We start from the raw sequence: 15,661 nt of genomic DNA on the forward strand, positions 1-15,661 counted from the left end.
ATGGCTCAATTCAACAAGATGACCTAACTATCCTAAATATATATGCACCCAACACAGGAGTACCCAGATTCATAAAGCAAGTTCATAGAGACCCATGAAGAGACTTAGATAACCACACTGTAATAGTGGTAAATTTTACATACCACTGATAGTATTAGACATATCGCCAAGGCAGAAAACTACCAAAGATATCTGGGACCTGAACGAACACTTGACCAAATGGACCTAACATACATCTATAGAACTCTCCACCCCAAAACAGCAAAATATACTTTCTTCTCATCTGCATGTGGCATGTACTCTAAAATCGATCACACAATTAGGCATAAAACAATCCTCAGCAAATTTTTCAAAAACCAAAATTATGCCAACCATGCTCTCAGACCACAGTGCAATAAAAATAGAAACCAATGCTGGCCGGGCATGGTGGATCACACCTGTAATCCCAGCACTTTAGGAGGCCCAGTCAGATGGATCACTTGAGGCCAGGAGTTTGAGACCAGCCTGGTCAACATAGTGAAACCCTATCTCTACTAAAAACACAAAAAATTAGGTGGGCATGGTGGCACATGCCTGTAATGCCAGCTACTCAGGAGGCTGAGGTAAAAAGAGTCACTTGAACCTGAGAGGCGGAGGTTGCAGTGAGCTGACATCATGCCACTGCACTTCAGCCTGAGTGACAGAGCTAGACTCTGTCTCCAAGAAATAATAATAAGAAAAAGAAACCAATGTTAAGATAATCATTCAAAACCATACAATTACATGGCAATTAAACAACCTGATCCTGAATGACTTTTGGGTAAATAGTGAAATTAAGGCAGAAATCAAGAAATTATTTGAAACCAGTGAGAACAAAGCTACATTATACCAGAATCTCTGGGATGCTGCTAAAGCAGTGCTACGAGGTAAGTTCAAGGCAATGAATGACCATGTCAAAAAGTAAAAAAGATCTCAAATTAACAACCTAACATCACAATTAAAGGAACAAGAGAAACAAGAGCAAATCAACCTTAAGGCTAGCAGAAAACAAGACATAACAAAAATGTGAGCTGAACTGAAGTAAATTGAGACAGAAAAAAACATACAAAAAAATGGACCCAGGAGCTGGTTCTTTGAAAGAACAAATAAGATAGATAGACCACTAGCTAAAGTAATAAAGAAAAAAGATATATAGAAGATCCAAAAAACACAATCAGTAATGATGAAGGAGATATTACCAGTGACCTCACAGAAGAAACTATTATGAACATCTATATGCACACCATCTAGAAAACCCATAAGAAATTGATAAATTCCTAGAAACATACAACCTCTTCAGATTGAACCAGGAAGAGATTGAATTCTTGAACAGAGCAATAATGAGTTCTGAAATTGATTTAGTAATGAAAAGCCTACCAACCAGAAAAAGCCCAGGGCCAGATAGATTCACAGCTGAATTCTACCAGATGTATAAGGAAGAACTGATACAATTCCTACTGAAACTATTCCAAAAAATGGACACGGAGTGTATTAGGCCATTCTCGCATTGCTATAAAGAAGTATTGGAGACTGAGTAATTTATAAAGAAAAATGTTTAGTTGGCTCATGGTTCTGCAAGATGTACAGGAAACATAGTGGCATCTGCTTCTGAGGAGGCCTCAGGAAGCTTCCAATCATGGCAGAAGGGGAACAGGGAGCAGGCATGTCACATGGTGAAAGCAGGAGGAAGAGAGAGAGGGAAAAGGGGGCACACACTTTTAAATGACCAGATCTCATGAGAACTCACTCACTACAATGAGGACAACACCAAGAGGATGGTGCTAAACCATTCATGAGAAATTCACCCCAATGATCCAGTTACCTCTCACCAGGCCCCATCTCCAACATTGGGGATTACCTTTCAACATGATATTTGGGCAGGGATACACCTCTAAGATATATCAACTAGGGACTCCCTAACTCATTATGTGAGGCCAGCATCATCCTGATATGAAAACCTGGCAGAGACACAACAAAAAAAGAAAACTTCAGGCCAATATCCTTGATAAACATAGATGCAAAAATACTTGACAAAATACTAGCAAACTGAATCCAGTAGCACATTAAAAAGCTAATCTACCACAAGGGTCAGGTGCAGTGGCTCACGCCTGTAATCCCAGCACTTTGGGAAGCTGAGGCGGGTGGATCACTTGAGGTTAGGAGTTCGAGACCAGCCTGGCCAAAATGGTGAAACCCTGTCTCTACTAAAAATACAAAATAAGCTGGGCATGGTGGCACGTGCCTGTATTGACAGCTATTCAGGAGGCTGAGGCAGGAGAACTATTTGAACCCAAGAGGTGGAGGATGCAGTGAGCCAAGGTCTCGCCGCTGCATTCCAGCCTGGGCGACAAAGTGACCCTCTGTCCAAAAAAAAAGCAAAAAAATGCTAATCTACCATGATCAAGTAGGCTTTATCCCTGGGATGCAAGGTTGTTTCAACATACGCACACTGATAAATGTGATACATCACATAAACAGAACAAAAAAAAATACATGATCACCTCAATAGATGCAGAAAAGACTTTCAATAAAATTCAACATTACTTCATGTTAAAAACCCTCAACAAACTAGGCATTGAAGGAGCATACCTCAAAACAAGAGCCATCTATGAAAAGCCCACAGCCAACATCATACTGAATGGGCAAAGGCTGGAAGAATTCCCCTAGAAAACCAGCATAAGACAAGGATGCCCTCTCTCACCACTCCTATTCAATATAGTACTGGAAGTTCTCATCAGAGCAATCAGGCAACAGAAAGAAATAAAACGCATCCAAATAGGAAGAGAGGAAGTCAAACTATTCCTGTTTGCAGACAATGTAATTCTATACCTAGAAAACACCACAGTCTCTTCCCAAAAGCTCCTTGATCTGATAAACAACTTCAACAAAGTTTCACGATACAAAATCAATGTACAAAAATCAGTAGCATTCCTACACCCTAACAATATTCAATCTGAGAGCCAAATCAAGAATGCAATCCCACTCAGAATAGTCACAAAAAAGAATAAAATACCTAGGAATACAGCTAACCAGGGAGGTGAAACATCTCTACAATGAGAACTCCAAAAGACTGCTCAAAGAAATCAGAGATGACACAAACAAATGGAAAAACTTTCCATGCTCATGGATAGGAAGAATCAATATTATTAAAATGGCCATACTGCACAAAGCAATTTATACCTTCAATCCTATTCCTATCAAACTACCAATGAAATTCTTCACAGAATTAGAAAAAACTATTTTAAAATTCATATGGAACAAAAAAGAACCCAAATAGCCAAGGCAATCTCAAGCTAAAAGAACAAAGCTGGAGGTATTACATTACCTGACTTCAAACTATACTACAGGGCTACAGTAACCAAAACAGCATGGTACTGGTACAAAACAGGCACATAGACCAATGGAACAGAATAGAGAGCCTAGGAGTAATGTTGCACACCCACAACCATCTGATCTTCAAGAAAGCTGACAAAAACAAGCAATGGGGAAAAGGCTCCTTACTCAATAAATGGTGGTGGGATAACTGGCTAGCCATATGCAGAAGATTGAAACTGGACCCCTTCCTTACACGATATACAAAAATCAACTCAAGATGGATTAAATACTTAAATATAAAACCTAAAATCATAAAAACCCTGGAAGATAACATATGAAATACCACTCTGGACATAGGACCTGGCAAAAATTTCATGAAGAAGATGCCAAACGCAAGTGCAACAAAAACAAAAATTGATAAAAGGGTCCTAATTAAACTAAAGAGCTTCTGCATAGCAAGAAAAGGTAAGTTGTTTCCTTAGAAGAAACTATCAACAGAGTAAACAGATAACCTACAGGATAAGAGAAAATATTTGCAAACTATACATCTAACAAAGGTCTAATGTCCAGAATCTATAAAGAACGTAAACAAATTTAGAAGCAAAAAACAACCCCATTAAAAAGTGGGCAAAGGACAAGAACAGACACTTTTCAAAAGAAGACCTATATGTGGCCAGCAAGCATATGGAAAAAAAGGCTGAACATCACTAATTATTAGAGAAATGCAAATCAAAACCACAAGGATATACCATCTCACATCTGTCAGAATGCCTATTATTAAAAAGTCAAAAAGACCAGGTGTGGTGGCTCACTCCTGTAATCTCAGCACTTTGGGAAGCCAAGGTGGAAGGACCCCTTGAGCCCAGGAGTTGGAGACCAGCCTGGGCAACATGGCAAGACCCCATCTCTACAAAAAATACAAAAAATAAATTAGCTGGGCATGGTGGCACATTCCTGTAGTCCCAGCTACTCGAGAGGCTGAGGTCAGAGGATCACATGAGCCCAGGAGGTTGAGGCTGCAGTGAGCCATGATTGTGCCACTGCACTCTGGCCTGGGCAACAGTGTGAGACTCTGTCTCAAAAGAAAAAATTTCAAAAAATAATAGTTGCTGGCAAGGTTGTGGAGAAAAGAGAACGCTTATACACTGCTGGTGGGAATGTAAATTCATTCGGCCATCAGGGAAAGCAGTTTAGAAATTTCTCAAATAACTTAAAATGGAATTAACCATTCAACCCAGCAATCCTACAATTGGGTATACACTCAAAGGAATATAAATTGTTCTATCAGAATGATACAGGTATGTGTATGTTCATTGCACTATTCACAATAGCAAAGATGGAGCCAACTTAAATGCCATTGTTGGTAGACAGGATTTTAAAAATGTAGTATGTATACACAATGGAATACTATGCAGCCACAAAAAAAGAATGAGATCATGTCCTTTGCTGCAACATGGATGGAGCTTGAGGCTAATATCCTAAGCAAACTAACACAGGAACAGAAAACCAAATACCACATGTTCTCACTTGTAAGTGGGAGCTAAACTTTGAGTACATATGGACATAAAGAAGGAAACAATAGCCACTGGGGCCTATTTGAGAGTGGAGGGTGAGAGGACGGTGAGAATCGAAACACTACCTATTGGGTACTATGCTTATTACCTAGGTAATAAAATAATCTGTACAACAAATCCCCATGACATGCAATTTACCTATACAATAAACCTGTACGTGCACCCCAGAACCTAAAATAAAATTTAAAAATAATATATAAATAGAGTTGAACTTAAAAAAATTGAACTTGATAGACTTAGACTGAGTACCATAATCATGGAATTTAGTCAATTTAGTGTTTGGGTGGTCTCTATAAGGGCATATCAACATGAGGTGGAATGAAATCAAGGCATAAGAATCACTTCTGTCTGATGTGGTCAGTTGTCCCATACATAATTGTTAGACTTTGTTTGAACTTTCTGTCTCAAGTTCCCAGAGAGTTATGAGGGAGGCCAAAAAGTACCATATTTAAATTAAGAATCTAGGAAGAAGCTCTTGATGTGATGCTCAGGATACTGACACTGCAACTTCTGGTTGTTTGTCTTGTTTTGTTTTCATTTCTCCTAGTACTTTGAATTATTCCATTTTTAATATATCAATATTTCATCCATCAGATTTTATTTTGATGCAAATTATTAGGTAGAAATTCAATTTTTATTTTTCTTTCTTCATAGAAATTTCTTATTAACTTAAAATGACATATTCAAAATACACCAAATTCCTGTATGTGCTTGTGTCTATTTTAAAATTTTTTATTGCATTTAATTGATCCCTCTATTCATACACTAATATAATACTTGTAAATTACTGAGCCCTCAGAATTTTTTTTTTTTTTGAGAGGGAGTCTCACTCTGTCACCCAGGCTGGAGTGCAGTGGTGTGATCTCAGCTCACTGCAAGCTCCACCACCTGGGTTCACACCATTCTCCTCCCTCAGCCTCCCGAGTAGCTGGGACTACAGGCGCCCGCCACCACGCCTGGCTAATTTTTTTGGGTTTTTTTGTTTGTTTGTTTGTTTTTTTTAGTAGAGACGGGGTTTCACTGTGTTAGCCAGGATGGTCTGGATCTCCTGACCTCATGATCCGCCTGCCTTGGCCTCCCAAAGTGCTGGGATTGCAGGCGTGAGCCACCGTGCCGGCCCAGAATTTTAATGTCTATAACAGTTAGTTACCTCTCATTGCTATTATTTCTAAAGGTTGTCTGGATGCCTTTTTAATGTTTACATTTTTTCACATGACATGTAGAATCAATGTATCTTATCCCAAATAAAATCCCATTGGTATCTGGGGAGAAGAATTCTAGAAAATAAAGATAAGCAAAAAGAGGAAAACAAAAAACACTGTATCTTCACTTCTTATCATCTTCAACATCCTGGCATATATCTTTGCAGACTTTTTTCTACTTATCTAATAACATTTTCGTGTGTGTGTGTGTGTGTGTGTGTGTGTACAGCAGGGAGGCTAGACAAGTACTTTTGCTAAGCTTTTGAGCTTTGTCTCTTGTGGTAGCTAGAGTTAATTGCCCCAATACACATGCTTTCCTGATTTTCCTTGACCCTACACCACTAGAGATCAGATACACCTTCCCTGTAGCAGCAACTAGATATAGGGACCCAAACTCATGAGAGACCTAGGCTCTCCATCTGTCCATAAGAAAGCTGAGACATCCCTGAGGTTCTGGTTCTATGAACTCCCACTTTCTGGTTCCTGTGTAGAATGCAGATACCTTTTCTCTGACTGCCTTACATCTACTCTCCCCTTGCTCCTTGAAGGGTGGTGCCTGGGCCAACAGCATCAACATCACCTGGGAACTTTTAGAACTGCACATTCTTGGGCCTTACACCAGACCTACTAAATCAGAATCTAAAGTTTAATACGCTTCTCACGTGACTCCTCCATACATTAATTTTTGAGAAACACTGGACTAGGTGATCTCTAAGGGCCTTTTGTATTCAAAAATGAAATTTTCTCTAAATGTTCTTGAACTCTAGAAATTTCAATAACTTTTCCATCAAAAGTTTTACTTTGCTTCAGGCCATTCCATTTTATGTAACACATTGAGATTTGTAGGTGAATAGGCCCTATGCCTTCCATGCAATTCCAGTGCACTCTGTTCAAACTTCAAACATTTTTATACCCAAACTCAGCAGCCAGAGGATGAGGCCAGGGAAAATACTGAGTATCTCTGGTCCTAAGTGATAGGGGAATCCACTTTGAGTAGACAATGTCAAACAATTTCTTCTCAGAAGAATGTGGGCCATGCAATCAGGGAACAAGTTCCCACCAGCAGGCACAAACGGACAGCTTCTGTAGGATATTTCTACTTGTGGGTTCCATACATCACCCTAAGTCAGTGATGAGAAACTTCTATCAAGGATCACTCACCCACTGACATAAATTATAGTTAGTAAATGAAGGGGCTCTTGAGTATAATGCTTTTTTTCATTGCAATAAGCTGCATTACTTATTTATTTTTAAAAACCATGAACATTAAATGTAAGACTTTATTCCATGAAGATAATAGGTAATTACAAGGTGTACTTCAGTTCTTTGTTATGACCAATTAAGAAATAGGGACAGAAGTAAGGAAGAGAGAAGGGGAAGAAGAAAGACAAAGAGCCCACGCAAAAAAGACAGAAACAGGCATACATATATATACAAGGACACAGAATCTGACTCTGATGATATTGATGTTGCCATAATGTTCTCATGTAGGATATGACTGGTAAGCCATTCAGTCACAAATTTATCAAACATTTATACCATACTTTTTCTGTGTCAGATGCCGAAGATATTAAAGTGAGCAAAAAAAGGGCTCTTGCACTTAAGGAGTTTACATATCTAACAGGGGAGCAAGACATTAATCAAGTAATCACACAAATAACCATTTATATTAGTTTCCTATTGCTGCTGTAACAAATCACCACTAACATAGTGGCTTAAAACAATGCCCATTTACTGTCTTACCATTCTGTAGGGTAGAGTTATGACATGGACAGAGCTAAAGTCAAGATGTCAGCAGAACTGTGTTCCTTTTTGGAGGCTCTAGATGAGGATTTTTTTCCTTGCCCTTTCCAGCTTCTAGAGGCCACTCACATTCCTTGCCCATGGTCCTCTTCCTCTTCAAAACCAACAACGTTGAAACTCTCTGAGCCTTTCTTTCCTAATCACATCTTCCTGTTACTCTCCTACCTCCCTGATACGGTGTGAATTTGAGTCCCTGCCCAAATCTCATGTCCAGTTGTAATCCCCAATGTTGGAGGAGGGGCCTGGTGGGAGGGGATTAGATGGTCGGGGTGAATTTTCCCCTTGCTGTTCTCATGATAGTGAGTTCTCAGGATATCTGGTTGTTTAAAAGTGTGTAGCACCGTCCCCACCCCTTAACTCTCTTCCTCCTCCTCCTCCAGTCCATGTTAACATGTGCCTGCTTCCCTTTTGCCTTCCACTGTGATTGAAAGTTTCCTGAGGTCTCCCCAGCCATGCTTCCTGTACAGCATGCTGATCTGTGAGCCAATTAAACCTCTTTTCTTTATAAATTTTCTTTATGAATTATACTATATTATAAAGAAAAACCCAGTTTCAGGTTTTTCTTTACAGCAGTGGGAGAACGGACTAATACACTCCCTTTCCCACTTTTAAGGATCCTTGTGATCACATTGGACCCATGTGGATAATCCAGGAGAATCTCTCCCATTGCAAGTTCAGTTAATTAGCAACTTTAATTATCATTTGCCATATAAGGTAACATATTCACAGGTGCTGGGTATTAGGACTTAGACATCTTTGGGGGACTATTATTCTGCCTACCACATCATTTAAATGCATTACAGAAACCATTGGCTTAAATGGGACTATAATCTTTGTGCACAAGTGTAGAGCATGGGATTTTCTGGAACTATCCTATTCTGAGTTATGTTCTTTGCTGCCTACTTGTGTTTGTATTTGCTGTTTCCTCTGCCTGAGATGCCCTCCTCCTTAACCTCTACATGTCCATATTCTAGTTATATTTTAAGGCCTTGCTCAAATGTTGCCTAAATTTTATGAGGTGGAACAATGAACAATAAACTTAGTTCAGAATACTTCAACGTTTAGGGTTCTCAATTGGTGACTAATTGAATTTGTGTGGAAGCCACTGCATTAAAAATGAGTTTTACTATATTAAAACATATTTTAAAGTATTCAGACTGGGGTTTTCAGACACTTCTGTTTGGATCACAGAACAAAATGGAAGAAAAAAGCAGAACCCTCTAGCACTACTGAAGAGAGACAGAAGGAAGTACCTTGAAAACATCAAGAAGGGAATGTAATAGTCTGTTCTCACACTGCTATAAAGGCCATAAATAAATACCTGAGTCTGGGTAATTTAAAAAGAAAAGAGTTTTAATTGGCTTACAGTTCTGCAAGCTCAGGATGCTTCCAATCATGGCAGAAGGCAAAGAGGGAGCAGGTGTCTCACATGGCAGGAGCAGGAGCAGGAGCAAGAGAAGGTGGGGAGGTGCTACACACTTTTAAATGACCAGATCTCATGAGAACTCACTATCATGAGAACAGCACAAAGGGGATGGTGCTAAACTATTCATGAGAAATCCACAGGCAGCAGGGCCAAGATGGCCAACTAGAAACAGAGGCGATCAGAAGCGCTCATCGAAAAGAACCATAATTAGCGTGTGAATCCTTCACAGGTAACCAAGGTATCCAGGTTCTCTCATCGGAACTGACTAGGCAGATGATGTGATTCATGGAGAGAAAGGAAGAGCAGTGTGGTGCAGCGGTCCACCTGAGAGCCACACGGGGCAGGGGAGCCCCCACCCCCCAGCCAAGGGAGGTGGTGAGTGCGCTACCCAGGCGGGGAAACCGTGCTTTTTCCATGGAACTGTGGAACCCATGGATCAGAAGATCCCATTCGTGAACCCACGCCACTGGGGCCCAGAGTCCCAACCCCTGAGCCACGCAGATTCTCAACAGCCTCTCAGCTGGAATCTGCTTAAGCCTGCAGAGCTCCCAGGGGGAGGGGCGACAAGCACCACAGCTGCGACTGCCTGCTGTGTAAGCCATTTGAGCTCCTTGTGGGAGGGGCAGCAGCCAGCACTGCGACTCATAACTGCCTAACACGCTAAGCTCCCTGGGTGGGGGAAGGGAGGCTTCCATCTCTATAGCTCCAGGCCACGCTTTTCCCCTGCTGGAGCCAGGGAGGCTGGATGGCTTGGTCCCAAGAGGTTTCCCCCATAGCCCAACACACTGGCAGTGGCAGACTGCGGCCAGAGCGCCTCTTCAGTCCTGACCCTGGGCCATCCTTCCTCACTGGGTGGGACTTCCCTGCAGGAACTCCAACAACTCCAGCCAGAGGCTCAGGGACAGAACCTGGATCTCCCTGGGCCTGAGCCCCTAGTGGGAGGGGTGGCCGCAGTCTCTGTAGACCAGCAGACTTAGCCTTTCCTCCTGGTAGTTCTGAGGAATCCAGCCAGCCCAGATGAGTGGGTTTACCCTCATCAAAGCATGCCCCCTCCACCGAGGAACAGTCAAAGTGCTTCGTTAAATTGGTCCTGTTCCCTGAGCCACCCAACTGGGTTAGACCGTCCAACAGGGTTTGTCAGATACTCTATACAGGAGCGATCCTACTGGCATCAGGTTGGTTCCCCTGAAGGTTAGAGGTCCCAGAAGAAGAAGGAGGCACCCATCTTTACTGTTCTCCAGCCTCCTTGAGAGACATCTCCAGGCATGGGAGCAAACCAGATGAATAGGACGTGAACCCAAAGCAAGCCATAGCAGCCCTACAAAAGAGGTATCTGACCATCAAAAGAAAAACAAACAGAAAGCAACAACAACAGCATCATCAACAACAAAAAAAATCTCCACAAAAACCCCATCCAAGGGTCAACAGCCTCAGAGATCGAAACTAGACAAACTCATGAAGATGAGAAAGAATCAACAAAAAGATGCTGTAAACCCAAAAGGCCAGAGTGCCTCTTCTCCTCCAAATGATTGCGCCTCTCCAGGAAGGGTGCAGAACTGGATGGAGGAAGCGATGGATGAATTGACAGAAGTAGGCTTCAGAAGATGGGTAACAAAAACTCCGCTAAGCTAAGGAAGCATGTTCTAACCCAATGCAAAGAAGCTAAGAACCTTATTAAAAGGTTAGAGGAGCTGCTAAGTAGAATAACCAGTTTAGAGAGGAACATAAGTGAGCTGATGGAGCTGAAAAACACTGTACAAGAACTTTGTGAAGCATACACAAATATCAATAGCTAAATCGACCAAGTGGAAGAAAGGATATCAGAGTTTGAAGACAACTTTGCTGAAATAAGGCATGCAGACAAGATTAGAGAAAAAAAGAATAAAAAGGAATGAACAAAGCCTCCAAGAAATATGGGACTTCATAAAAAGACTGAACATAAAATTGATTGGAGTACCTGAAGGAGACGAGGAGAATGGAAACAAGCTGGAAAACACACTTCAAGATATTATCTAGGAGAACTTCCCCAACCTAGCAAGACAAGCCAACATTCAAATTCAGGAAATACAGAGAACACTACTGAGATATTCCATGAGAAGATCAACCCCAAGACACATAATCATTAGATTCTCCAAGGTCGAAATGAAGGAAAAAGTGTTAAGGGCAGCCAGAGAGAAAGGTCAGGTAACCTACAAAGGAAAGCCCATTAGACTAACAGCAAACCTCTCAGCATAAACTTTACAAGCCAGAAGAGAGTTGGGGCCAATATTCAACATTCTTAAAGAAAAGAATTTTCAAACCAGAATTTCATATCCAGCCAAACTAAGCTTCATAAGCAAAGGAGAAATAAATTCCTTTACAGACAAGCAAATGCTGAGGAATTTCATTACCACCACACCTGCCTTGTAAGAGCTTCTGAAAGAAGCACTAAATATGGAAATGAAAAAACTGGCAGGGCACAGTGGCTCACGCCTGTAATCCCAGCACTTTGGGAGGCCAAGGCAGGTGGATCACGAGGTCAGGAGATCGAGACCATCCTGGCTAACATGGTGAAACTCCATCTCTACTAAAAATACAAAAAAATTAGCTGGGCGTGGTGGCAGGTGCCTGTAGTCCCAGCTACTCGGGAGGCTGAGGCAGGAGAATGGCGTGAACCCGGGAGGTGGGGCTTGCAGTGAGCCGAGATTGCGCCACTGCACTCCAGCCTGGGTAACAGAGCGAGACTCCATCTCAAAAAAAAAAAAGAAAAAGAAAAACAGGTAACAGCCACTGCAAAAACACACCAAAATATAAAGACCAATGACATCATGAAAAACTCCATCAACTAGTGTGCAAAATAACCAGATAGCATCATGATGACAGGATCAAATTCTCATATAACAATACTAACCTTAAATGTAAATGGGCCAAATGCCCCAATTAAAAGACACAGACTGGCAAATTGGACAGAGTCAAGACCCATTGGTGTGCTGTATTCAGGAGACCCATCTCATGTGCAAAGACACACATAGGCTCAAAATAAAGGGATGGAGAAAAATTTACCAAGCAAATGGAAAGCAAAAAACAATAAGGATTGCCATCCTAGTCTCTGACAAAACAAACTTTAAACCAATAAAAATCAAAAAAGACAAGGGCTTACATACTGGTAAAGGGAACAATTCAACAAGAAGAGCTAACTATTCTGAATATATATGCACCCAATACAGGAGCACCCAGATTCGTAAAACAAGTTCTTAGAGATCTACAAAGAGACTTAGACTCCCATACAATAATAGTAGGAGACTTTAACACCCCACTGTCGATATTAGACATGTTGACAAGGCACAAAATTAACAAGGATATTCAGGACTTGAACTCAGCTCTGGATCAAGTAGACCTAATAGACAGCTACAGAATTCTCCACCACAAATCAACAGAATATGCATTTTTCTCACTGCCACATGGCACTTATTCTAAAATCAACAACATAATTGGAAGTAAAACACTCCTCAGCAAATGCAAAAGAACAGAAATCATAACAAACAGTCTCTCACACCACAGTACAATTAAATTAGAACTCAGGATTAAGAAACTCACTCAAAACCACACAATTACATGGAAATTGAACAGCCTGCTCCTGAATGACTCCTGGGTAAATAATGAAATTAAGGCAGAAATCAAAAAGTTCTTTGAAACAAATGAGAACCAAAAGACAATGTACCAGAACCTCTCGGACACACCTAAAGCAGAGTTAAGAGGGAAATTTATAGGACTAAATATCAGAAAGCTATATATTTTTTATATATATTTATAGGACTAAATATCAGAAAGCTATATATCAGAAAGCATATATCAGAAAGCTAGAAAGATCTCAACACACTAACATCACAAATAAAAGAGCTAGAGAGGCAAAAGCAAACTCATCCAAAAGCTAACAGAAGACAAGAAATAACTAAGATCAGAACAGAATAGAAGGAGACAGAGACATGAAAAACCCTCCAGAAAATCAATGAATCTGGGAGTTGGTTTTCTGAAAAAATTAACAAAATAAATAGGCTGCTAGCTAGACTAATAAGAAAAGAGAGAAGAATCAAATAGACACAATAAAAAATGATAAAGTGGATATCATCACTGACCCCAAAGAAATACACACTACCATCAGAGAACAATATAAACAGCTCTATGCAAATAAACTAGAAAATCTAGAAGAAATGGATAAATTCCTGGACACATACACCCTCCCAACACTAAACCAGGAAGAAGTCGAATCCCTGAATAGACCAATAACAAATTCTGAAATTGAGGCAGTAATTAATAGCCTAGCAACAAAAAAAGCCCAGGACCAGACAGATTCAGATCTGAATTCTACCACAGGTACAAAAAGGAGCTGGTACCATTACTTCTGAAACCATTCCAAACAATTGAAAAGGAGTCACTCCTCCCTAACTCATTTTATGAAGCCAGCATCATCCCGATACCAAAACCGGGCAGAGACTCAACCAAAAAGAAAACTTCAGGCCAGTATCCCTGATGAACATCAATGTGAAAATCCTAAATAAAATACTGGCAAATCAAATCCAGCAGCACATCAAAAAACTTATCTTCCACGATCAAGTTGGCTTTATCCCTGGGATGCAGGGGTTGTTCAACATATGCAAATCAATAAATGTGATCCCTCAGATAAACAGAACCAAAGACAAATACCACATGATTATCTCAATAGATGCAGAAAAGGCCTTTGATAAAATTCAACATCACTTCATGTTAAAAACTCTCAATAAACTAGGTGTTAATGGAACATATCTCAAAATAGTAAGAGCTTATTCATGACAAACCCACAGCCAATATCATATTGAATGGGCAAAAGCTGGAAGCATTCCCTTTGAAAACTGGTGCAAGACAAGGATGCCCTCTCTCGCCACTCCTATTCAACATAGTATTGGAAGTTCTGACCAGGGCAATCAGGCATGAGAAAGAAATAAAGTGTATTCACATAGGAAGAGAGGAAGTCAAATTGTCTCTGTTTGTAGATGACATGATTGTATATTTAGAAAACCCCATCATCTCAGCCCAATAACTCCTTAAGCTGATAAGCAACTTCAGCAGTCTCAGGTTACAAAATCAATGTGCACAAATCACAAGCAGTCCTTTACACAAATAATTGACAAGCAGAGAGCCAAATCATGAATGACTTCCCATTCACAATTGCTACAAAGAGAACAAAATACCTGGGAATACAGCTAACAAGGGATGTGAAGGACCTCTTCAAGGAGAACGACAAACCTGTGCTCAAGGAAATGAGAGAGGACACAAACAAATGGAAAAACATTCCATGCTCATGGAATGGAAGAATCAATATCGTGAAAATGGCTATACAGCCCAAATTAACTTATAGATTCAATGCTATTCCCATCAAACTACAATTGCCTCTTCACAGAATTAGAAAAAAACTACTTTAAATTTCATATGGAGTCAAAGAAGACCCAGGATAGAAAAGACAATCCTAAGCAAAAAGAACAAAGCTGGAGCTATCACACTACCTGACTTCAAACTATGCTACAAGACTACAGTAACCAAAACAGCATGGTACTGGTACCAAAACAGACATATAGACCAATGGAACATAACAGAGACCTCAGAAATAACACCGCACATCTATAACAGACTGATCTTTGACAAACCTGACAAAAACAAGCAATGGGGAAAGGATCTCCTATTCAATAAATGGTGCTGGTAAAACTAGCTAGCCATAGGCAGAAAACTGAAACTGGACCACTTCCTTACACCTTTTACAAAAATTAACTCAAGATGGATTAAAGACTTAAATGTAAAACCCAAAACCATAAAAACCCTAGAAGAAAACCTAGGCAATACCATTCAGGACATAGACATGAGTAAAGACTTCATAACAAAAACTCCAAAAGCAGTTGCAATAAAAGCCAAAATTGACAAGTGGGATCTAATTAAACTAAAGAGCTTCTGCACAGCAAAAGAAACTAGCATCAGAGTGAACAGGCAACTTACAGAGTGGGAGAAAATTTTTGCAATCTATCCATCTGACAAAGGTCTAATATCCAGAATTTCCAAGGAACTTAAATGAATTTACAAGAAGAAAACAACCATATCAAAAAGTGGGCAAAGGATTCGAACAGACACTTCTCAAAAGACATTTACGAGGCCAACAAACATATGAAAAGAAGTTCAACAACACTGATCATTAGACAAATGCAAATCAAAACCACAATGAGATACCATCTCCTACCAGTTAGAATGGCAGTTATTAAAAAGTCAAGAAACAATAGATGCTGGCAAGGCTGTGGAGAAATAGGAACACTTTTACACTG

This window comes from Gorilla gorilla, chromosome X (genome assembly GCF_029281585.2).
Source record: "Gorilla gorilla gorilla isolate KB3781 chromosome X, NHGRI_mGorGor1-v2.1_pri, whole genome shotgun sequence".
Taxonomy (NCBI): domain Eukaryota; kingdom Metazoa; phylum Chordata; class Mammalia; order Primates; family Hominidae; genus Gorilla; species Gorilla gorilla.